The 26,854-nt window shown below is 34.0% G+C and overlaps 1 pseudogene; it reads left to right on the top strand.

The window, feature by feature from the left end:
- Positions 1–4,921: 4,921 nt before the first annotated feature.
- Positions 4,922–5,021, top strand: LOC122127459 (annotated as a pseudogene).
- The last annotated feature ends 21,833 nt before the right edge of the window (positions 5,022–26,854 follow it).

Here is a 26,854-nt window from a genome sequence, read left to right on the forward strand (position 1 = left end):
CAGTTGATGACCCTCTGATAAAGAAGAGATAATTAATTCAAATTAGATGCCAAATAATACCGATATTTTAAAAGTTACTACATAAAGAACAATATTTACTATACCAAAACAGTGAAATTTTATTTCATCAGCTTATTTTTTTAATTTAATTTTAATGTGAAAGTGATGTGCACTGTGGTTACAGCCATTGTAAGTTAGTGAATACATAAGTTTTCAAACTTGTTATCCCCTCTCTCATTTTTCTCAGTTTTTCCTTCACCCTATTACCCCTCCCAAGTTGTAATGTACATTTCCAACTTATTGTCTTGTGAGAATTGCTATTGCATTGGTTTGCTGTTCGTCCTTTGTCTCGCCATTTTTTTGTTCCTGTTCCCTTCCCTAATTAAGGTAAATGTATACACAATACACAGAGTACCAAAATCAAACAGAGGAGGGGATAAAACATAGGGGAAAATCTCAAAGAAAATAGAAATCACATAGTACATAAAAAAAAAAAAAACCACAAATAAATATGTTTCCATATCTTGGAGTTCATTTTGCTCAGCATCAGCTTATATGGTCAAATATATGCATAACAAAGCCACTGGAAAATAGTATTTTCATGGACACTATATAATGAAAGCAACATGTTAACTGTTTTTGATGGTGAAGGTGGGATTAAGATTGGTGAATTCACGATTCTGATAAAGGAATTTCAAAAGAGTTAAAAATTTATGACAGGTAAATTTTAATTGTTCAAAATTTTAACAACTTAGCCTATTAAGAAAATTTAAAATTGTCTGGGAAAATAGGCTTTCATGCAAAGAAATCCATGGAGACTTAGCTGAGAGGGAGCAATGTGGGTGAATATGGCTCATTTTCACACTAAACAAACAAACCTTGCTGTAAATCCTGTAGGTTCCCTTGAGAATTGTCCTTACCCAAGAAATAAACTCTGACTGTGTGAAACAATGTTGTAGTGGAATTTAAATTCAAAGTTCTTTAAAAAAAAAAAAAAAAGAAATCAAAATTTGCGAATTGACATTTAATTACCAAACAGTAATTCTGTGAAAAAGAAGGAAATATAATTCAAAATCACTTGACTTTATTAAAAGTATGAGAAAAGAGTAGTGAAGAGAGATGAGAGAAACCATAGAGGACTGTTTTCTCTCCAGTGGTGTAATGGGTTCTTGATCTTGATTCTTCCATTCGATCTTCATAAGCTATAAAGCCACAACTCAGGACTGGAGTAACCAGTTCAGACAAAGAATACTCACAGAATGGGGGCTGGGAAAGTGGCTCAGTGGTAGAGCGCTTGCCTTGCATGCCTGAGACCCTGGGTTTGATTCCACCACATAAGAAAAAAAGAAAAAAGCCAGAAGTGGAGCTATGGCTCAAGTGGTAGAGCACTAGCCTTAACCTGAAGAGCTAAGGGACAACGCCCAGGCCCAAAGTTCAGGCCCCACGACCAGACCAAAAAAAAAAAAAAAATACGGAATAAAATGTTTGCAGTAGATGTAGGTGATTTATAACCTTAGACAATCTATTTAAATCTGTTCAAAATTCTCCCCTACCCAAACCTGCCCTCTTTGAACAGCTTTGTTTGCTTTTCCCAAGACTGCCCTTCATTAACTGCTTAAAATTTTGTGAGGTCATATACATACTTTCTAGAGATTGCTGTTTGGTTGTGATTTTTGTGTGTTTTTGTTTGTAGTTGTGTTTTTAACTGAATTTCAAAAGGTTGTGCAAGTGTGTTACAATTAAATATGTCCATCTAATTGTCCAATGCTCCTGGGTCAGAGTCACTCATTCTATCATTCTCAACCAACCTTTTTTCCAAGATTTATTTCAGATTTACCACTTACTTATTACATGTGTACATTGAGTATTCTAGCTGTACTTGCCCCTTGTTCCATTTTTCATTTATTCTATGTCTTTACTATTATTCCTTTCTGGTTTCAACTTCATGATAGTCATTCTGTTAAACTGTCTGTTAATAATTTGACAGGTTTATATACATTCCATAGAGTTTCAATCCTGCATATACTTGAACTTATGTCAGCATATACTTCCATAATTCATGCTTGATGTCAGCATATACTTCCATAATTCATGGATCTGTAATAACAATTTGCAAGACTGGGGACGTGAAGCACTTAAACATCATTTTATTCTCATCTTTTTGGAAGATTAATCTTTATTCAACAAGAAAGTTTAAAAATCGCTTAGAATTTATAGCTAACTACCAGTTTTTATAAATGGCTTTGTGCAATGGTGTGTGATTATTTTATTTTACATGGGATGATATTTTCTACTACCTATAAGTTTTGGAAAAAGAAGAAAACTAAAATTTACTACTTAGAGGAATATGGTAGAAATAGAAGATAGATTTTATGTTTGTCACATCTCTGATCAGTACCCATATTCATGATTTAAAGTCATATTTCTTACTATGTTAGACATATAGGGAAAATATATGATAAGGCAACACATGATAAGGCAACTATTAGTGACTTTTTAAAATGTACCTTCTTACGTGATGAAATTTACTTTATTAGCTAATATTTGGGTTAGAATTATGGGAGGTTGATATATTTAACACATCTGGAAGGCACCTATTGAACAACGCAAATGGTAGGAGATACTATTTCTACACTTTATTGAATGGTTGAACTTATTTGGCATTAGTGTTGGGTAAATAAATCAACTCTATTGTAGCTTGATTCCTGCACTTGAGAAACTTTTAATGTCACTATCATCTACTTGTCAAGTGTTATTTTGTTGAATATGATTCTAAAAAGTTTATTTGAAAAGGAATATACTTTCAGGAGATTAAATGTAGGTTATCATTGGTTTGAAAATGACATTTTTATACTACAGAACCAAGTTTTACTGAAGTACTAGTGTTTTGAAGCACTAAGGGTCTTCTCAATTAATGTTTTTCTAAATTATATTTGACCTCTAAATCAAGTTTTCCTAGTCTTGGTAGACCAATTATGGATCTATGATTCCAGAAATTATTTTTTTGGCTGCACTGAAATCTTTCATTAATCATTAGGAGAGGGGTATTAAAATTAATCTTTTGACATTTGTTATTTTGTTTACTCATATGGGCTTGTCATCTGTAAATTGAAAGTTTGAACTACAGTACATTCTCTCATATATTGTGGTTTCCTCTTTCATTTTAAGTTGCCTTACATTTCACAATTGCTTACTGCTAATTAGTAAAGGAATTGGGACCCTGAAATACTATAGGAAATAAGAAATTGAGATGGGTCTTCAATTACTTTCTGTTAGCATGTTGCATGGGCCAAGGAGAGAAGACTTGCCATTGTTATCTGATGATGCAGATAACTGGGACCTGGTATCCTCTGACCCGTGGCTACTGCAGAAGAATAATAGCTTTTAGGCATCATATGAAGAAAATCACTTTGGGACCAGCGAGTTAGTACAATAAACACAGCAGCAGTGTAAAATCTCTTCTAGATTAGAGGAAAACAATACTTTTTTTTTTTTTTTTTTTTTTTTTACTATGTGAATTCAGAAGACCAAGAACACTTAGATGGTATCACAAGTTTATAGCAAAGATATTGCATTGATACTTTTTATATTCAAATATATATTCTAAACCTAATTATTTATGTTCCAATCTATTTATGGGAATAATTTCAATTTATTTGTAAAACTATGAATTAATTCTAGTAAGATTCACTGTGTGAAATTTAAGATCAGCACATATAAATATAAAATATATAAGTATATATAATATAAGAAATTGTTATGCATTGTTCTGTTTTGGTTAGGGTATCAAAGGCAACTCTGTTTTAAAGTATTATTCCATTATCTCTACCTCAGTTTTTGGTAGAGTTAGACCTAAAGCTTTACCATTTGTAAATTTAAAGCCTGGAGGCAAGAGGAAACACTTTGATTAAAACATTACCAATTTAAGGCCTAATATCGATGAAAAATATATAGACTTCTTCAGGAGCTATGGACATATTTGGTGATAGAAAGTCATTAGTGTAAGTTCCTGCCTGGTTGTATGGTAGATAGGCCAGGATATTAAGTAAACATGCATATAAACAACTTTTTCACCTTTTTGGCTTTAGCTACTTTTGAAATAATAGGTATAATAAACAATTATATATATATATTTGTTGTTGTTGTTTTTGGGTCCAGTCATGGGGTCTGAACTCTGGGCCTGGGCCCTGTCCCTCAGCTCTTCAGTTCAAGGCTAGCGCTCTACCACTTGAGTCACAGCAACACTTCCGGCTTTTTTCTTTTAGCTTATGTGGTGCTGAGGAATCAAACCCAGGGCTTCAGTCATGCAAGGCATGCGCTCTACCACTGAGCCAACGTCCCAGCCCAAACAATTACATTTTGATAAAATACCTTCTATTCTGAACAATTCGGTCTGAAGTGTTCATCTCTCTATGAACCCTTGTAACTAAGATTAGTTTTGTTCCAGTAAGAATCTATGCTGTCAGTTTAAGATATTCTGGTTGATCTGTTCCTACATGGAAGAAGGATAAAGGGTCAGGAAGACATTTGTGCCACTGAGACCTCATTTAGGAGATTTTAAGCTGCAGAAGTTTAGAAATAGCTCTTAAGAAAGGCTTACTTTGAATCCATTAGCTCCACAAAGCTAACTCAGTTGATAAATAAGTACTTGAAAAGCCATCACCTTTGGACTTAGCTGTAAAGGTTTCAAAGTATGATCAAATTTAAAATGAAAATGACAAAATAGTTATTGACAAAAAATTGCAAATGTGAACAATCGACCATACAATAAAAGTTTTTTCCACTATGCACAGAATTTTAGAGAAATAAGATCAATAGCATTTTTAGGAACAATAAGGGTTCCTTGTTACAAATAGGCAACCATGGATATATGCCTGTATAAATATTGTATCATTACGTACTTAAATTTAGAGGATACTACATGCTTCAGCAGCAGGTCTACCCAAATTACAACAATACAGAGATTAAAATGGTACTTGCACAAGGATGGTATGAAAATTTGTGAAGTATTCCATATTTTTCATTCTTCAAATGCAAGAAATGAAAAACAGTTATTAAAAAGTTGATTACAAAAATACAAGTGTAACAATACATGTAATTCATAGAATTAAAGGTTAGTTTGACATCAGTATATTAAATCTTCACCTTAGAAAGGCCCTTACATAGCATAAACTTTATAAAACTTGAAATTAGATAACATTTTCATTTTATCCCAAAGAAATAAAATTTAAACCATGGTCATAGGGGGTTCCCGGAAGATGGTGGAGGAGAAGCTGTAGGCTAAACAAGCTCTCGCATAGAAAGCAGTTTTAGAGTTCCAGTGAACAGTCCTAAGCCAGAGAATCACACCAAGTGTGCCATCACTATACACAGAGTTAGGACAGAGAGGGAAAATCCAGGCAAGGAGACAGATCTGAGCACTTGCCAGCAGCCTCGGTAGCAGCGTTGGCCATAGCCGCCATCCTGTAACACAGAGAATGCAGGACAAAGGAGCCAGACACGGTGGACAAGCAGATTCTACTCAACACCAGCAAGAACTGACAAGGAGCAGACATCTTCATCTTGCAGTTCGCAGACCAGAGACCACCCAGGAACCAAGACTCGGCGGGAGTAGAAGCCAAATGTCCTCACTCCTTCTCAGAGAGCAGAGGAGAGAAGGCCACCCCTCACCCCCAACTACCGGACATCTCCATCTTGGGTACTGACAAAGCTCGTTGGAGCTGCTAGCTCCAACTAAGGCCTTGGAAGAAAACTAGAGTCATTTAGCAGGTCACAAGAACCTAAACTGACCTGCCAGAGAGCTCCACCCAGGGAAAAATCACCCAGCTCAGGTGCAAGCCCCAAGAGTGGCTTTCTTCACTGGGTAATCAGAGCCAGAGTCTGCCCCTCCCTTTAGCAGCCTTGACAATCAATTGAAATTCAGTAAACATAAACCTGGAGAGTGGCTCCAGGCTGGGCTCTCTGAGTTTCTCACAAGCTACCTCCTGGGAAAAGCTACTGTTTGCTGAAAGGCCTCAACTCTACCCAGAACCTAGCCTCATCACAGCATCTCCAAACTTGAAGAAAAAGCCATCTCCCTCTTTTGTGTTAATCAAAGCAGATCTCCTTCCCATTGAACTAACCTGAGTGGAGGATCACAAAATCCTGGGTAAAGTAGAACATTTTCCTGCCTGTTCAAACAAACTGACTTAAGAAACCAACCAAGCCATAGGAAAATCTAACACCACAAGCAGACCAGAGACTCCAACAAGAGGCTGGTTACAGACACAAGGGAGATACAGGATTTTTCCCAACACTCCCAAAAAAATTAAAGAACTATTTTTTTTTGTACATTTTATTAAAAAATTTTTTTTCTAAAACGTTTTTCTTTTAATTTTTACCTTTTTTGAAAAAAAAGTTTCCTAGTAACTATTTTCCCCTCTTATAATTTTTATTTCAGTGGTATATGTGTGTGTGCGTTATTCTTTTTTTCTTAATTTTTTTTTGTTTTTTTATTTTGCTCTATTGAACTTCTGATCTTTATTCTTTCTTTCTTATTCTTTTCACCTTTACTTCTCTTTTGTTCTTTTTTATGTGACTTAATTGTTTTTCTGCACATTCTCAGATATACACATAGTCGATTATTAGACCTTATCCTCCATGTGTACACACTTAATCCACAAATTTATTACTCAGTTCAAAACCTCTTAGACTTAAATTCCTTAATAGCATTACTACCTATTTATACCTATGTAATATTTTAAGTATTTTTATTTTTAAGTTTTTCACATCTCCTTTATATCCCTCCCCTTCTGCATTATATGCACGTTCTTCTCTGAATATTTTGTTTTCGATTCTGCATAATATTTTTAATTTTTACTTTTCTATTTTTTCTGGTCTCTTTTTCCCCCTTTCTCTTTTCTTTTTTCTCTCTCTACTTTCATCCTATCCAACCTATTTCCTGCTTTGAGATTAAGACTTAGTTAAGTTAAATCTCCCTGTGCCTTCCCACATCTCTCTATTCCTATTTTTTACCCACATCTCTCCCTCAACCTAATAATTTCTGGTTTGCCAAATTCGGATTTGCAGTTTGTAGCCCATTAATATATAGTTGTTTGACGTTGAATAGATGTTCTATTGAACTATATTGTATCTGCAGACTATTGACTGGGCAAATATAGACTTTGGTTGATGCTTGCCTTAAGATAGTGTTCAAGCAAAAAACTGGTGTTATTTTCATCCCAAATAGGCAGAGTAAGCAGGAAAAACAAAAGAAAAATGTCAAGTCCGGGTATCTCAACTCCCACTCATAATAATCAGGGGACAGAACAGATAATGAATAATCCAGAGGAGAGTTCCCAAATAGCTCTACAAACACTGCTGGCAAACATAATAAATGAAAAGATTGAAAACATACAAAGGAATCTGTATGAGCATGATAGGGAGAGAAGGAAGCAAACAAAAGATCAATGGAGGCAAACAAAAGGTCAATACAGGAAAAGATTGAAAACCTACAAAGGACTGTGTATGAGCATGATAGGGAGAGAGAGGAGGCAAACCAAAGGTTTATAAAGGAATATCCTGAGCGTGAGGAAGCTACTCAAAAACTGATACAGGATTTGCGTGAACAGCTTGAGAATACTCAAAGAGAAAGGCAGGAATGGCATGAGCAGGTTGAGAACACTCAAAGAGAACTACAGGAATGGCGTGAACGTGAGGAAGCTAAGCGAAGAGTAATACAGGAATTGAGAGAGCAGGATGAGGATACACAATGATCACTAAAGGTATTCATGGAATCTAGTAACAAACAGCTGAAGTAATTAAGGGAGACCACAAAGAGAATGCTGAATGGAACCCAACAGAAGAAATGGGAATCTAAGCAAACCATAACCAAACAACTAATTTACTTGAGAATAAACACTGAACACCAAATTAAGGAAGTAAAGAAGTCTATACAAGATCTAAAACAAAGCTTCAATAAAGCATTTGAAGCCATCAAAGCTGTCCAATTAGAAGGAAAAGAAATTTTAAAAAAGTGGAAACTCTTGACAGCAGGTTAGACCATGTAGAAGATCGAAACTCGGGGATTGAAGACAGCCTAAATATTATAGAGAAAGAACATACAACCATCCAAGTCAAGTCTATGAAATATGACAGATCTATCCAACAGTTGGAAGACAGCATCAGAAGGCCTAATCTAAGGATAATGGGTGTAGAGGAGCACCTAGAAACAGAAGAAGTAAATCGTCTAGGAAATTGGTTTAACAGAATCCTAGCAGAGAACTTCCCAAACATGGAAAAAGATAGGCCTATTCAGATACAAGAAGCTTTTAGAACTCCAAATAGACCAGACAGGAACAGGACATCCCACCGTCACATTATAATCCACACAGGATGAATTCAGACCAAGGAAAAGATCCTTAAACATTTGAAGGAGAAAAGATTAATCACCTAAAAAAGCAAACCAATTAAAATCACCTCAGATTTCTCAGCAGAGATAATCAAAGCAAGAAGATCCTGGAATGATTTATGCCATGCCTTAAAAACAAACAGCAATCAACCAAGAATACTGTACCCAGCTAAACTCTCCTTCATAACTGAAGGCCAAATAAAAACCTTCCATAGCAAAGAAAAATTGAAACAATACATCTCCACCAAACCAGCCCTACAAAAGATTCTTAAAGACGTCCTACACATAGAAACCCAACAAGACCACAATAAAGGCCAATAAAATGCACCCAAACTGAGAATCCAAGAACATAGGAAGAACCCAGTTTTTGTAGCCCCCAAGAAGGTAGATAACATGACAGGAGCTCCCAAATTCCTCTCAGTCCTATCTCTCAACATTAACATACATAATTATCCAATTAAGCGACATGGACTGTACAGTAGGATTAAAAACAAGATCCTTCTATCTGATGTCTTCAGGAGTCACATCTTGCCAGTAAATACAAACACATTTTAAGTGTTAAAAGCTGGAACAAAATCTACCAAGCAAACGGCCCCCATAAACAGTCGGGAGTTGCAATCCTAATATCAGATAAAATAGTCTTCAAATTAAAATTCGTGAGAAGAGATAAAGAAGGTCGCTACATAATAATTAAGGGATTTCTCCTTCAGGAGGATATTACAATTTTAAATATCTATTCGCCAAACAACGGAGCACCAAAATTTATACAAGAAACATTCCTTTCCCTCAAATCCCACAGAGATCCAAAGACATTAATTGTTGGGGATTTTAATACACCACTCTCCCCTCTAAATAGATCAACTCGGAAAAAACCCAATAGAGAAACGCAGATGTAAACAACTGTATAGATCAAGTAGATTTAACAGACATCTACGGAATATTTCACTCAGCAGCATCACAATACAAGTTTTTCTCAGAAGCACATGGAACATTTTCTAAAGTAGACCACATTTATGCCACAATGCAAACTTGTCAAAATTGAGAAACATTGAAGTTATACCTTGCATTCTCTCTGACCACAAGGGAATAAAATTAGAACTCAACACCAAAAGCCACCAAATAAACTCCTGTAACACATGGAGCCTGAACAACACACTGCTGAATCATGAGTGGGTCATGGAAGAGATTAGAAAGGAAATTCAAATGTTCATGCAATTCAACAAAAATGAGCACACAAATAACCAGCTCCTCTGGGACAAGCAAAAGCAGTACTCAGAGGCAAGTTTATAGCTCTGAGATCCTATATCAACAAATTGGAGAGATCTGAAACCAACAATTTAATGAGACATCTGAACCTCCTTGATAAAGAGCAGCAAGATATACCCCAATATAATAGATGGAAAGAAATAATTATTTTAATTAATTCATTTTAATTAAAATTAAATCAGAATTAAATGAATTAGAATCCAATAAAACTATAGAAAGAATCAACAAAACAAAGAATTGGTTCTTGGAAAAAATTAACAAAATTGACAGACCCTTAGCAAATCTTATCACAAAAAGAAGAGAACACACCCAAATAAATAAACTCAGAGATGAGAATGGAAACATCACCACAGAAACAACCAAGATTCAGAATATTATAACGGAATAATTCGCAAAACTTTATGCTAATAAGTTTGAGAACTTGGCAGAAATGGACTTTTTCCTAGCAAATATTGACGTGCCAATACTAAACCAAGATGAGTTAAACCATCTTAACTGGAGCTTATCAAGCATTGAAATAGAAACAGCAATAAGAGACCTCTCACCTAAGAAAAGTCCAGGTCCAGATGGTTTACAGCAGAATTCTACAAGGCCTTTAAACGCAGAGCTCACACCAATACTACTCCAACTCTTCAATGAAATTGAAAGAGAAAGTTCACTACCGAACACATTCTATGAAGCCATCATCCCCCTCATCCCAAAACCAGGCAGGGACTCATCAAAGAAAGAGAACTATAGACCCATTTTTTTTTTGATGAACATTGATGCAAAACTTCTCAACAAAATTATGGCCAATCGTCTTCAACAATGCATCCAGAAAATCATTCAACATGATCAAACAGGATTCATTTCAGGGATGCAAATCAATTAATATAATTCCTCACATCAAGAGAAGCAAGCATAAGAACCACATGGTTATCTCAATATATGCAGAAAAAGCATTTGACAAGATCCATCACCCCTTTATAATGAAGGTTCTGGAAAAATTAGGAATCCATGGAACATTCCTCAATAGAATAAAGGTTATATATGACAAACATACAGCCAGCATTATACTTAATGGTGAAAAACTAAAGTCATTTCCTCTTAACTCAGGAACAAGACAAGGATGTCGACTATCGCCAATTCTCTCAATCTTGTATTAGAATCCCTATCTACAGCAATAAGACAGGATGCAAACATAAAGGTGATCCAAATAGGGAAAAAAGAAATAAAACTCTCCCTCTTTGCAGATGACATGATCTTGTATTTAACGAATCCCATAGACTCCACTCCCAAATTACTCAAGTTGATTCAAAACTTTGGCAAAGTAGCGGGGTATAAAATTAACCCCCAAAAATCAATGGTTTTTCTGTATGGCAACAATAAGTAAAGTGTTGGTGAAATTAGGAAAGCAACTCCATTTGTAATAGCCCCACAAAAAATAAAATACCTTGGAATTGACTTAACCAAAAAGTGAAGGACCTTTATGATCAAAACTGTAAAAACTTGACAAAGGATATCAAAACAGAACATAGAAAATGACACAAACTCCCATGCTCCTAGATTGGAAAAATCAACATCGTGAAAATGGCAATACTTCCCAAGGCTATCTATAAATTCAATGCAATACCTATCAAAATTCCAAACTCAGTCTTCAAGAAAATAGAAGAGGCAATTCAAAAATTCATATGGAATAATAAAAGACCCGAATAGCACAAACACCCCTCAATTGAAAGAAAACTGCTGGAGGAATACAAATACCAAATTTCAAACTCTACTATAAAGCCATAGTAATCAAAACAGCATGGTACTGACACAAGAACAGATCTCTGGACCAATGGAATAGAATTGAAAACCCAGAAATGAACCTACAGACCTATAGCCATCTAAACTTCAATAAGGGAGCTAAAACAATAGTATGGAAGAAAGACAGCCTTTTCAGTAAATGGTGCTAGCAAAATTGGTTAACTAAATTTAGAAAACTAAAGCTAGATCCTTATATGTCACTCTGCACCAGAAGCAACTCCAAATGGATCAAAGACCTCAGAGTCAAAGCAGACACTCTGAAAACATTACAGTATGGAATAGGAGAAAACCTAGGTCTCCTTGGTGCAGTCTGAAATTTTCTTAATAGAGACCCAGAAACACAACAATCAAAGAAAGTTTGGACAAATGGGATTGCATGAAGTTGCAGAGCTTCTGCATGGCAAAGGACATAGCTAGCAAGATCAATAGAAAGCCCACAGATTGGGAGAAGATCTTCACTAGCCATACAAGGGAAAAGGGTCTCATATCTAAAATATACTTGGAACTCAAAAACTCAACCCCCCAACAACAAATCCTCAAAGAAACAACTGCCCAATAAATAAGTGGGCTAAAGACTTAAACAGAAACTTCTCTGAAGAAGAAAGAAGGATTCCCAACAGACACATGAAGAAATGCTCAACATCCCTAGCAATAAAAGAAATGAAAATCAAAACAACATTCAGATACCACCTCACTCCAATTAGAATGGCAAAAATCAAGAACTCTAAAAACAACAGATGCTGGAGGGGATGTTGGTGGGAGTGTAAACTTGTTCAAACCCGTTAGAAAGCAGTATGGAGGTTCCTCAAAAGACTCCACATAGAGCTCCCCTATGACCCAGCAATCCCACTTTTGGGCATTTACCCAAATGTTTACAAACAAGACCACACTAAATCTACCAGCCCAACTATGTTTATTGCAGCATTATTTATTATAACTAACTTATGGAACCAACCCAGATGCTCCTCAGTAGATGAATGGATTAAGAAAATGTGGTATATATATATATACAATGGAATTCTATGCCTCCATCAGAAAGAATGACATTGCCCCATTTGTTAGGAAATGGAAACACTTGGAAAAAATTATATTAAATGAAGTAAGCCAAGCCCAAAGAAACATAGGTCCCATGGTTTCGCTTATTTGCAATATCTAGTATATGTCTGAGTCAAGCAGAAAAGGTCAGATAAGGTGATGTTCGGGAAATGAACCCTAATATATGTATTCAAATGTTTTTTTTCTTTCTTGCGATTGTTTCTAACGCATTTATGAGATTATTTGTTTGTTGCTTTATATGTCCCTCCCCCACAGTATAACCCCTGCTTTCACTGTATTTGATGTCGTTATAATTTGAGGAGGGGAAGGGGAAAAAAAGTCGTTTAAATAAGGATACAGATGGACCCGTTTCAACAATGAGAAGTACTAGTTGTTATGTCGAAAATGAACTTTACAACTTTGGTGCAGAGGGGGGCGGGGGTGGCGGCGAAGATTGGGTGGGGCGGAGGAGGAAGGATGGGAAGGGATGGGAAGGTATATAAAAATGTTTTTTCTTTCATGTGGTTGTTTCTATCACATTCATAAAATTATTTGTTTGTTTCTTTGTATGTCCCTACCCCACGATCTAACCCCTGCTTTCAGTGTATTAGATGTTGGGATAATTTGTGAAGGGGAAGGGAAAAAACAAATCATTTAAATAGGGATACAGGTGGACCCTTGCAACAACGATATGTACAAGTTATTTTGTTGAAAAATGAACTTTACAATTTTGGCCTGGTGGAGGGGAGGAGGGGGTAGTGGGTAGGGGGAGAATAGGCGGAGGTGAGGGGTTGGGGGTGAAAGATGGGAAGGGATGGGAAGGGGAAACAAAGGAGGAGGCAACAATTCTTGATAAGAAATGTACTCATTATATTGCCCATGTAATTGTAACTCTTTTGTATGGTATTTTCACAATTAAAAAAATTGTAATTGTTAAAAAAATAAAAAAAGAAAGAAAAGAAAAAAGAAATAAAATAATATAAGGACCTAGGAAAAAGGAATCTTAAACTTTTTCTATATGGAATGTAATCTGAAAGGACACATTTATTAATGAAGGTATATATTATATAACAATGTAGACTTCAAAGTATTATATCTAGAAGACAATGAAATAGATTATGGAGTTTATACAAACATAGATACTTTTTGTAGACAAGCACCAGGAATATGTTTAGTTTCTATACTATTCATTTCAACCGATAAGTTAAAATTAAAAAAATCACAAGCTCTGCAGAAATCATTATAGATGCATACAAACAACTCTTGAATACATGTTGACATCAAAGTCAGGCAATTCACGTGGAAGAATACTATGGAATCCATGAATTTTTAAATTAAGATATTGCTGTTGCTTTGTATATGAAAATATTTTATAGGAACACAAAGTATGGACTGGCACTTTTGAAATTTAAGAAACTTAACCAAACCATTTCTACATAGGAGAACAATATGTACAGCCATCCACAACTTCAAAGAGGTAGTGATACATACTTATCCTTTTGGCAATATCAAATGCAGTTTATTCCAAGTTGTTCTTCAGACCTGGTTTGATATAATGGTTCAACAGAAGGAGATACAGCATATCTTCGCTATTTCTATTCCCAGCAGCAATATGCAAGGTTGTCAAGAGGCCTTTAGTTTGGGGATTGGTATCTGCATCATGATGAAGTAAGAACGAATCCATTCTGGTGTTATTCCACATATAAGCACTGTGCAGGGGTGCCAAGCCATTCAGAGTTATTGCATGAATATCTGCCTTGAGCTACCAACTCATGGACAATGTCTAAATGTCCACTCTTGGCTTCCCTCATCCCTAGTATACATATGAGTGCACTTTTTGGAAAGTAGTCTCGGCACTGTAGTAAGGCGATTAATTTCGGCATACCAAAGAAGAAATGTGCATGGATTCTTCTCCGTTATTTTATTGCAATTGATACCATTCCTCACGTTTTCACCTCGTTCCTTGTCTTCATCAGAATTGCCTAACCAGAGACTTTGAGTACCAGTGGGAATAAGATGCCCATGTATTTCCCCAATAGTTCACGTTTGTTGAAATGGTCAGAAAAATCCAGTTAATTTTCTGCATATGTTTTTTCACCATGATTTATTTTCTCTTTTTCCATTTTTACTATACTAAATTATTCTAACTGGAGAGTAGTGAATTGATAGAGAGCAGAGGAAAGATTTTCCTCCGTATTCAAATGCATAGACTGAAAATGAGGACCAGTGGTGTCTTCATGTGCAGCTTATTCTAGGAAGGAGAAAATAGGAAACAATGCCTTCTACGTAAAATATTTGGGAAATACCATGATATAGTTTAAGAGAACTTACTATACAATATATGAACTTTAAGAGCATTCTAATAGATGCATTATTTATTGGTACCCAACATTAGAAAAAAATGTATAATACAGTAGTAAAATAGAAGTCCTTTGCATGACTATTTAAATTCCTTGTTTTTTTAAAGACACTTGTTTTCATCTAAAAAAGTAATCCTATCTATTGTCTTCAAGTAATTTTGATGATTGAAGATGCTTAATGAGAAGTCAAAATGTATTAGTATTCCTTTGATATCAATTAAATTTCATTTTTCTTCTTGGAGAATATAATGATCAAAGCAATATTTCAGAATCAGCAAGCAAGAGTTCAGCATTATGCTTCCAGTGCAAGTGGATCACCAGTAAATGATCCTCGATACCATTTTCCACAAAGTTTTTTCATAGATACAATCTGTCTGCCTTCTCTAGCTGCTTTCCTATCCTGGACCTTTTCTTTCATTGTGCAGGAAAAGTGTGATTCAACTGATTTCAGTCATATTTGTTCCTAGAATTATCAAGGATTTAGATTCTTTTTTTTAAATTAGTTGTGGAGCCTGAACTCTGGGCTTCGGCACCGTCCTTGAGTTCTTCAAATCAAGGCAAGCGCTCTACCACTTGAGCCACAGAATCACTTCTGTGGTTCTGTTTATGTGGTGCTGATTTGGGAAATGGTAGAGCAGAAAGTGAAATGATGCAACCAAATATATAAAAGCAAAATAAATTAGGACAATTATGGAGCAACCATATTGTCTATGAAAATCATGAAAGAGAGAGAAGAAGAGAGATACAGATGTGCAATGACCTAGCTAACCACAAAATCAATGTTTCTGATCTATATACAGAGCAAACAAATTTATTTTTTATTTGTTAAAAGAGATGGAAATAGAATTTATGTATTTACTTGAAATTAGTACATACATTTTTAGTCGCCTACATAAAGAGACATAGCTTTGACCAAATTACAGGCAAGAATCTTAATCCTTGGGCTGGGAAGTTGGCTAAGTGGTAGAGTGATTTCCTTGTAGCTTACTACACTGTGGACACTACTTTCCAAAAAGGCCACTCATATGAATACTAGGGATGAGGATGAGTATAGCCCTCTTCATCGGGAAGCCTAGAGTGGACACTTAGACATTGTCCATGAGTTAGTAGCTCAAGGCAGATATTCATGCAATAAATCTGAATGGCTGGACACCCCTGCACAGTGCTTATATGGGAAACATATTGCAGCTCACATACACACACACACACACACACACACACACACACACACACACACACACACACATCATCAGATTTCTTCTTAAGTATTTTTTGTGTATGGTCTTAAGAAGAAATTTACATTACTAACTTAAATTTCTGACAGAACAATATACTCACTGTAAATCTTGCTTCTATACTCTCAGTATTAAATTGCTACCTAAGTATGTGCAATAGATAAGTATAAGAAAAAGTAGGAGCCACACTAGTGTCTCATGTCTTTATTCCTAGCTAATCAGATAGACGAAATCTGATGTTTGTGGTTTGAAACCAGACCAAGAAAAATAGTCCATTAGATTCTGGTTTGAAAGTAACCAGCAAAAGCTAGAAATGAAGCTGTGTTATAAGCAATAAAATGCTAGCCTTGAGAAAACTAAAACAAAAAATCACAAATTCTGGGACAGAGCTAGACCCTGAGTTCAAGCTCTAGTATTAGTATTTAACTAATGAAGGAATGAATTAGTTAATTACCTAAAATAAAATAAGTGGTCACATGTGGAGGGGCAGGTAAAATGTAACAACCCTGGTGACTGGAATATGTATTATTTTGTAATAAGGCAAATTATCATTTGTCCTAATCACTAATATTTTATTTGAAATTTTTTGTACAAAAACCCCTAAATTTGGCATGTGTATATATGTGTACATGTGCACACATGTGTGTTTAAGTGTGTGTGTGTGTGTGTGTGTGTGTGTGTGTGCTGTTGCAATGTTGCTTGCCAATTTGAACAGGATGAGGCTGAAAAGAGCTGTGTTGCAATGCTTTTAATTTATCAGTGTTCTGTCCTGTCATTTCAGTGGAACCACCCTTCTGTACATTTTATTTGTTAATAACATCATCATAATCAAAGCATTTACAACATTAAGTTAGATAAAAGAGATAATTTTCAGCGCTTAGTATATATTAGTTAAAAAGATACACATATAATTGGGTAGTAAGTTATTACTGTAAGAAGATTGTCAGTTCAAAATATGTATTTGACCTCTTAAATTGCTTATATTTTTAAGAAATACTCATGGAGTGATTTTGACCAACTTGAACAAATAGGTATTACTCTCTGGTTATTTCTGTGAAACGCAAGGTGGATAAAATCTTTCTGGATTTCTGTTGATAATAACTTTCTTTGTAATATCGTATCTATTCACACTAAGATAATAAATCCCGTATTTTTAAGATTTGTATATCCCATCATATTGACTGAAAATCAGTATTGTGGCTATTCTTGTTAGATATATATTTCAAAAAAAACAAACAAAAACATGTGTCACCTCCAGATTGTGGATGCATTTGAAGTTTGTACATACAAAGGTTTCTTCATTAATAGTTCTTTTGTGGGAGTAACTATCACAACTTTAACAAATAAGGCTTTTAGAATATCTTTTCCAATATAAATAACATCCAAGATCTAGTCTTGCAATTTCTGAAAACCATTTAAATATTTTACTATTATTTTAGTTCATTGACTGTACAGCTAAAGACATTTCTGAAATAAATATTGTTAAGATCTGAAAATGTAAGTGGGTATATAGGCTTTTTATGCATCATTTTAGGAAAAGACAGTTTTTATGAAACTAAAAGAAACAGAATAAAAGAATGTAAGTGAATTGGGTAACCTAATTATTAGTATAATTTTGTTTTCAATTAGCACAGTCCTTTGAATGTAGATGATGCAGTTAAATTGTTTTTTGTCTCACTGTGCTTCAGTTATTTTTAGATTATTTGCAGTTATAAGAATGAATTTGTAGTTTAAATAAAGGTGTTTTAAAATGATTAGGATTAATCTTGTGTTTTGTATTCTACTCCCATGTAAATGAGTTATTATCAAGTGTTAATAGTTTATAATTGAATCTTCAGTATCATAAGAAATTTTGAAAAAATTTGGTAGTGTTGATGTCTTTTTTTCGGGGGAATCCGGTAGTGGGGCCTGAACTCTGGGCACTGTCCCTCAGCTCTTCAGCTCAATTCTACCGCTCTACCACTTGAGACACAGCGTCACTTCCAGCTTTTTTCTTTTTGCTTATGTGGTTTTGAGGAATCGAACACAGGGCCTCATGCATGAAAGGCAAGCGCTCTACCACTAAGCCACCTTCCCAGCCCTTCATGTCTTTTTAAACCAATAGTATTCACAAAATGGAGAGTCTTTAATTCATACTTAGGCCTTGGTGTCTATTATTTTTAACCTCTCATTCCTAATATTAATGATAGGTTAGAGTGCATTTTTGGTTATAGCAAAGATAAAATATTTATCTAGGGTCAAAGGTGATTTTTATATCTGTCTTGCTTTAATAGCATTTTAAAGTAGTACCTTTCTCTCAAAATGTTGGGTATAAAAAGCAATCAAAATACTTCTAATGGTAAACAACTTAGTTGAGCTACAATGTGGAAAAGATTGGTCCATAAGACCTGCTGTCTGTTTCCATCAGGAATTATGGAGGTTATTTTCAGTAAGACAGTGTTAAACAGAGATAGGGTCCCCATGCAGTTCAGTGTTTAGTGAAGGGTTAAAATATGATTTCTACTATTTTGAGCTAGAAATCAAGAATGTTATACTTTAGCAGTTCTTTTCACCAGGGAGGTATGCATTGATTATGAACTTTGAGTACTCATATTACAGTTCCCTATTTTCTAACAAAGATAAAGTGAAATATTATGAGGGTACACAATAATTCTGGGAAAATTTCCTAGAATTTGTAGACTAAGTGCTGGAATTTTAGTCATAAAATAGAATGAGGTTAATTGATACAGTGGGAGATGAACCTCAGCCTAACACTTACCATGTGTGCAATGTTGTACTAGTAATTCCAACTTTGAAGACTACAATATCATCAACTGAGAATTAAAAATGTAAGGAGCTCCATTTTATGGAATTATTGTGAGGATTAAATTATAAACCATAGGTAAAGTACTTGGAAAAACAATCAATTAACGTTCGGCACATTCTACCTGTTATGTTATCATGTGATGAAATCTAGCATTTTTACTGTGATATTATATGTGCAATGTGATGTATTGATATTCATTGCATTGGTCACTTTTCTGTCACTATGAGGAAAATAGCTGCAAAGAAAATTTCTGAGGTGGAAACTATTATATTGACTCATGGTTTAAGAGAACACAGTTTAAGATCAAATGTCTCCCTTGTTTTTAATCATGTGTTTATTATCTTAACTAGTTGTACACCGGAATTTCCATTCAATAAATGAATTTTTTAAGTATAATGGATCTTTATATAACTTTTCCTACCCTTCCAAACCTCACCCCACTTTAATTTTTTCTAGTTTCATATTATTTCCATTGAATATAATGTCTTCACTGTTACTCCATAACTCTCTTTATTCCTTCCATTTGACTTCCCCTCACATCTTCCAAGTGATAGTTTTCTGGTATTCATTTTTTTGGATTAAAATTCAATTTTATAAGAAATTACACCTTTTAAATATTGCTCTGAAAAATGAAAGCTTTGGTTAATACGTTGTTTAACTTGCATAAAATTCTGGCTTCCCAATACGCAACAGAACATGGGTCCTTTGTGTGTCTGGCTCTGACTTCGTTTACTTAAGATATTTTTAGATCTATCCATTTCTTTGCAAATAATGGATAGGTCCAATAAAATTGTGTATATATGACACAATTTCTCCAATCATCCTTCCGCCAAAGGGCATCATGGCTGTTTCCATAACTTGGCTATGGTGAATAGTGCACTAATGAAGATGGTTGTGAAAGTGATTTTACTGTAACCTTTTGGAAGAATTCATCACTATCTTTCTGGGAGCGATCCTCTAGCCAGTTTTCCAGAATAAGCACATCCTTCCCTTCATCTCCATCACAACGTATTGCAAGTCCTCAAAAACAAACTACCCCATACAAGTCTCAATAAGCTAAAACCACACTGTGCCCATATTCTTTCAATACATTTTTAATAATTACATAAATTTAGTGATAACCTTCTATGTACTTTCTTAATGTGGGAATGAGAGACATAAAAACAGAGTAAAAGTAAGAAATATGCATTTTAATTAGCTATTATCATATTTAAAATCTTTTTCAGCTCTATTCATAGCCTCACTTACTATTATTTTAATTTTTATTTGATTACTTCATCTATCTCCTAAATTATAACAAGTGAATTAAATACAGACAAGAGAAGGAGAAAAGTAAAGTGTCCTAAGTCAAGTTTCTTTTTAATCCATCTAATAGTTTGGACCAAAAGTCGGTGAAAATGGGAAAAAAATAAAATAGAAAATAGAGCATTGTATATACCTGTTACAATGTAAGGGTATTTTAATAGTAATATGATAATTAGTTCCCAAAGAAATAAGAGAAAGAATAGCTAAACTCTAAAGGGAAAAAATGAAGAGAGAAAAGAAGCAAAGTAAAACTTTTATCAATAACAAACACAAGAGTTTGGAACTGGAAAGGTAGTGGGAATATTCTAAGTAACAATAAAAATTGCTAGCATGGATAGAATATGAATCACATTTTATCATATATAATTTTGATAAAACATACTAGGAATGAAAGTTTCAAAGTCATAATTTAAAACACTATTTGGATTACAACTAGGCAGTATAGCTCAGTGGTAAAACATTGGCCTAGCATGTGTGAAGCAATGGTGTGACCTCCCAAAAATTACAAAGTACACACAAAGTACACACACACAATAACCACATAAACACACACATACACACCACATACACATATTTGGAATAAAGATGTTATCATATTAAATGGAGGAAATTATCACAAATAGTAAAAGTATGTTATATGAAATCATAATATTGCTCATACTATTTAAAAGTTTAGTACAAATAAAATAATCAAAATATACTTGTATTTTAATAGCTTAAGTAAATTGAAAATTAATAGAAGAAATGAGAACCTTTGCAAATAAGTTTAAATAATAAACATTTTGAAATATGTGTCCTTTTATTTTGAAAAAAGATTGTTACTGGTGTTTTAACTCAAGATTTAGAATATGATAGCGAGGTGCTGTATATAACACTAGCGATGACTATATCTCTAATCATTTCACTCTGAATAGTTTTATAATAAGGTCACAGAGTTTCTCAGTATCTCCCAAATTACAAACTCTATTTACACTTCCCACCATAGCTAGAAAATGGATGCCACAAATCACCATGCCGAGCTCAAACTTTTTTTTAATTCAAGTAAAAATATTTCCAAAAAGTGACCAAGTAATGAAGCCTTTCTTAATAAAGTATGTGCTTCTTGAAAATAGAGTAAGTATTTTTTACCTGGACAAATATGTTTATAAGTATAAGAAAATAAATTTTTTTAACATCATTAACCATATAAAATTTAAGAAAACAATTTTAAAATAGTCACATATTAAATATTATAAAAGCAAAATATATGTGTCTGAATAATTTACATGTGTAAAAATAATGCAAAAATAAACTAATTCTACAACTCTGAAAAAAATGAATTATTCTAAAGAAACAAATGAAAACATTTAAGCACAAAATTTGAACTTTAGAAAATAAAATGAAGTGTACTCTTTAGTTGACTTAATTAAGTGTAAACCCTCTGTATATCAATTTTATAATAAAAATGCATGAACAAAGAAAGCAAAAGTACCCATTGATCAGTAGCAACAGCAAAAGCATCAGTAGTTCTTGTTTTGTGTGTACAAAAATATCGATGGATGATAAGCTCTACATAGGAGAATGATTTGTATAATACTGCGATCATTTTAGCAAGTAAGATTTCAAGTCTTCAAAAGGTCAAAGAGAATTGTATATGATCCAACCATTACACTTCTATGTATGTATTAAAGAGAAGTAAAAAATTTGTTTGGACAGGGAATGTAGTTCATTGACAGTGCACTTGAGTAGTATGTGTGAGACTCTGGAAATAATCCCTAAAAACAAATTTGAAAAGACACACTATAGAGGATGTATGCTGTACAAATTCCTGTAAGTGAATTTTATATCTATTTTAATGTCTGTTCTAAAATTTACAGCATTTCTATTTGAAGAAATGCAAGTTTGTGAAAATTAAGCTTGGAAAACCTATTATTGTACAATTTACTTCCAAAGCACTAAAATGCATACAATAAAAGATTATATATTGCATGTGAATTTCATTTCTGTTTTTTGAAACACAATAGCAATGACATATAGCTCCTACATGGTCCATCATTCTTTCCCCTCTCACTCTCCTCTGTTGTACAGCTCAAGTTGTTATCATTCAGATTTATTATGTTACAGCATTATCTAAATCTTAACTTATTCCTAAATTAATTTTAGTTGTTTCAAGTATTCTCTAAAGACATTTCTCTATATATAATATCTGGGGTCATGTGTTTTTACAAGGTACAAAATATGAGTGACTATCAAACATCTAGATATCTCTGTAGAATATTGGTCCACCTGCTCAATTAACTCGTATGTAAATTCAAGGAATACAGGTCAGTGAGAACAATCTTGTAAAATGGAGTAGCTTCAGCCTTCATAGTAGCTTTGAATCTTATTACCATGTTTAGTAGTGAAGACAAAATAGTTCTACTATAGCCTTGGAGCAAACCAGCCTTGGACTAATTTTTTTAATTGTTTTGAAATTACAAAGAATTGATACCATTAAGAAAATGATTTTTTTTTGGAAATCAATTAAAAATGTTTATTACTTATTATAACTCAAATAACAAACAAGAGTATTTTTATACAATCATTACAAATATCATTTTATTACTATAGTAAAATAGAATAAAAGACCAGTCCCAATATATATTATCATTATTCTTAATTCCTAATTATTACCTAAATATCTTAAACAAACTAAATAGTCATGTCTTTAACATAAACGTAAATATTCTATACTTTTTACTTAACATTTTCCAGGGGCATGTATTCATGTTTCTAAGAAATGTTCACAGCAGTTAAAAGGTGCTTTTGTGAAATTAATGTGATATATTTTGTTGTTGTTTACAAGGCCTGGGCATTACCCCTAAGCCTTTTTATGCTCAAAGCCAGCATTCCACAACTTGAGGCACAGAGGTAATTCTTGTTTTTAGTGGTTAATTGGAGATAAGAATCTAACAAGTACTTTTTTTTAGGGGGGAGTCCAGTCGTTGGGCCTGGGCGCTGTCCCTCAGCTCTTCAGCTCAAGGATAGTGCTCGACCACTTGAGCCTCAGAGCAACTTCCAGCTTTTTTCTTTTTGCTTATGTGGTGCTGAGGAAGCGAATCCAGGGCCTCATGCATGCAAGGCAAGCGCTCTACAACTAAGCCACCTTCCCACCCCCTAACTAGTACTTTCCTGTCTGGGCTAGTTTCGAACACAATTCTAAGATCTCATTACCCAGAACAGCTTAAATTATAGGCGTGAGTCACTGGCGCTTGGTTGGATATATTTTTTAATTTTAATTATGTTTTAAGATTTTTGTTTCACTATAATATACATCATTCTACACATAAATTCAGATATATGTATATATTTCTGATGACAATCTCTAAAAATGTATGTCTTTCTGCATAAAATATCTATATCTATCTCTCTCTCTATATATATACATTGCTGAAGACAGACTTACTCTAAAACTTTTATGCTATTTTTTTGACCTTTTTCATTTCAAAGGTATACAGTCTATTGTTCCAAAAGTTTCCTAGAATACAATAACTAATATTTCAATAGAATGTAGAAACTATTAATTTCAAGGGAATTTTAGATATACACATGATATTGCAGTAACATTTACAGTGTATTACTTGAAATAATTCTGTTCACACTTAAATATTTGTGTGTAGTGATGGGGAGAGAGGAAGTTAATTCATACTGGTTAGGAATTTGCAATACTTCCAAAATCTATTCCATAATTTGATATAAGCATGTAGTCAATCTACCTGTTATGGTTTAGTTTTTTTTTGTTTCTTTATTTGTGTAAATTTTTAATATGGATGCACGCACAGTGGTAACATTAAAAATATTAATCCAGATTTTGTGGGTATTTATATTTCTCTTGGGAAAACTAATGAGCTCCAACAAAATATCCATAAGGAGCCTTTCAATTCCAATATCACAGTTTGTCTTATAATGCTTTAAATTCTACACACTCTAAAGTGGACATAGGGTCATATTGTGGAACTTTTCTCCTCAGAGAGTGAGTACTATCCTATTGCTTAACATGGACAATGTACCTTCATACATAGACTGGGCATGTGCAAAGAAGAAGTGGTATTTGAACAATTTTCTTAGCAGTTTTTACAGATGAAATGGAAATAGAGCAACTATGAGCTCAAAAGGAATGTCCAAAGAAGACAAGGACACAAAGTAGAATGTGACAAGAAATGCTGAAGTATAATTTCAAATAATGTGCCCAGGTGTGAGGGTGTGTTCAAAGTACAGATTCAGACAATGTACTTGAATATCTTGGGGAAAAACTGCTTTAACCTATTTTGGGATAATTGTACAAGTACAAGCCCCTAACTCTGATTTTAATCAGCCACAACATCATCAACTAAGGTCTATTTTCCAACTGCAAAGTGAGAAAAAAAGGGCTCATCACAGTTAGTGTTCAGGTTGAAGCAATGGCAATCACATAACTTTTCTATAATTCTTCAATTGTTTTGAAGAATTAAAATAGGAAAAAGCCAAGTAATTATTTTGCATGTACCTAAATTAAGTGGGATGTATTCTATTGGTCTCATTTTAACTTGAAAGTTATAGGTTATGTCTTTTAATACTCTATCTTGGAACAATGATCTGCTGTCAGTCATTTTCTTCTCTTCCCCTTCTTTTGCCCTTCCACTTATATAATTGTTATTTAAAGAGACATACTTAAGCTTGCATTTCTAAATTCTTCAAAATTATCTGAACTACTTTATACTTCTGGCAGCCTCCTTTATCTTTCACAAGGGAAATATTTTTGACACTACCAGTTTTGTCCTCTATGATATTGGATATCTTCCTGCCTAATTCAGTGCAAGATATACATGAGACTCATCCAGATATTTCAAAACTCGTACCATCATAAAATCCTATCTTACTTAGAAATCATGCTTTTAGAATGTCTGGGGAAATGGCATCTCTCATTTTTGATTTTTCGCTTTTGGTTTTTTTTTTTTTTGTCGGTTGTGGGGCTTGAACTCTGGGCCTGGGCGCTGTCCCTCAGCTCTTCAGCTCAAGGCAAGCGCACTACCACTTGAGCTACAGCGCCACTTCCGGTTTTCTGGTGGTTTATTGGAGATAGGAGTCTCATGGTCTCTCCTGCCCGGGCCGGCTTTGAACCGTGATCCTCAGATCTCAGCCTCCTGAGTAGCTAGGATTACAGGCGTGAGCCACCAGCTCCCGGCCCATCTCTCATTTTTGAATGACACTAAGTGATACTTATATGCAGTCATGTTTTAAACCAATATGCCACTCAGTAGATTAACGAATTGACAAAATGTGGTTTATGTATGCATGGTGGAATTTTATACTTCAAATTCATACGGAACTGGAAAGACTTGGAAAATCCTACGAAGTAAAATAAACAAGACACAAAGAAACAGATTCCGTGGTTTCCTCATTTGTAGTAAGTTGGAAATGTCTAGGATAGTCCTAGCAGTTGAGCAGAATTGCTCAATAACTATGTTTGTATGACCATATAAGATGATGATGAGCAAAATGACCTCCTGGATATGGGAACACAGTTTTCTGTTTGTGGTTGCTGTTTTTAATTTCTTTTTTCTTTTGTGTTTTCTCTTTGGTTTATCCCCTGTTATATTTGATTTCAGTATTCTGTGTATTGTATATACATTTATTTTAATTTGGCAAGGGAAGAGGCACTACAAAATGGTGATATAAAGAACAAAGCGCAAACCAGTGCAATAGCAATACTCAAAAACAACATGTTGGAAATTTACATTACAACTTATGAGCGGTATAGGGGTGAAGGAAAACTGTGAGAAAAATGAGGGATCAGGTAAAAAGTTCAACATGTTATGTATTCACTACCTTACAATTACTGCAACCCCTTCTATATATCACCTTGATAATAAAATTAAATTAAAAATGAGCTGCATAAAATATAATTTCACTGTATTGGTATAGTAAATATTATTCTATGTGTATTACCTTTTTAAGAAATGAACATTTTGGCTACTAATTTGAATTAATTACCCCTTTATTAGAGGGGCATCATCTTGAATATTATGAACCTATACAATATTTTCAGAATATACTTTCCATTATTTTGAAAAAAAAACATTATTTTAGTAGTGTCTCATACTAAAACAGAAATAGTTCAATTCTATGGAAACTCCTAACTTTTCAAACTGAGTAATTGTTAAGAGGGCAGAGTATATGTGTTCTTCAACATTCCTATTGTTACTAACTACTCATTTTCAAATTCTGAACATGCCATACTAGAGACATTCAAAACAGTACCTGTTTGCATTTTATTTAATTCTGCAATAGGTACAGTTTTCAATGTGGCATTACATATTTAAATTCAACAGAAAAAATAGCCACAGTCTGGCAGAAGGTAAAACTATGAAATATCTATATTAATTCCTCTAGAGTAAACATTTGTTCATCAAAGTAAGCCATTATTTCTATGACCATCAATCCCAAGTTTTTATGCCATAAAGTCATCCTAGCTCAACAATTTCCAACTTGTAATCTGCACCTTAAAATTCCTTAAATTCACAACATGACAAGCATATAACTATTGTGAAAAAATACTACATTCTGTTAATGTGATGCCCTTCATATTGTGGAAAGAACACTACACTAAACTTTGCTGCATCATTTTCCACCGAGTGTTATTCTTGAGATCAGAACACTTGCAAATATTATT

This window comes from Dipodomys spectabilis, unplaced genomic scaffold (assembly GCF_019054845.1).
Source record: "Dipodomys spectabilis isolate Male_0828 unplaced genomic scaffold, ASM1905484v1 ptg000301l, whole genome shotgun sequence".
Taxonomy (NCBI): Eukaryota; Metazoa; Chordata; class Mammalia; order Rodentia; family Heteromyidae; genus Dipodomys; species Dipodomys spectabilis.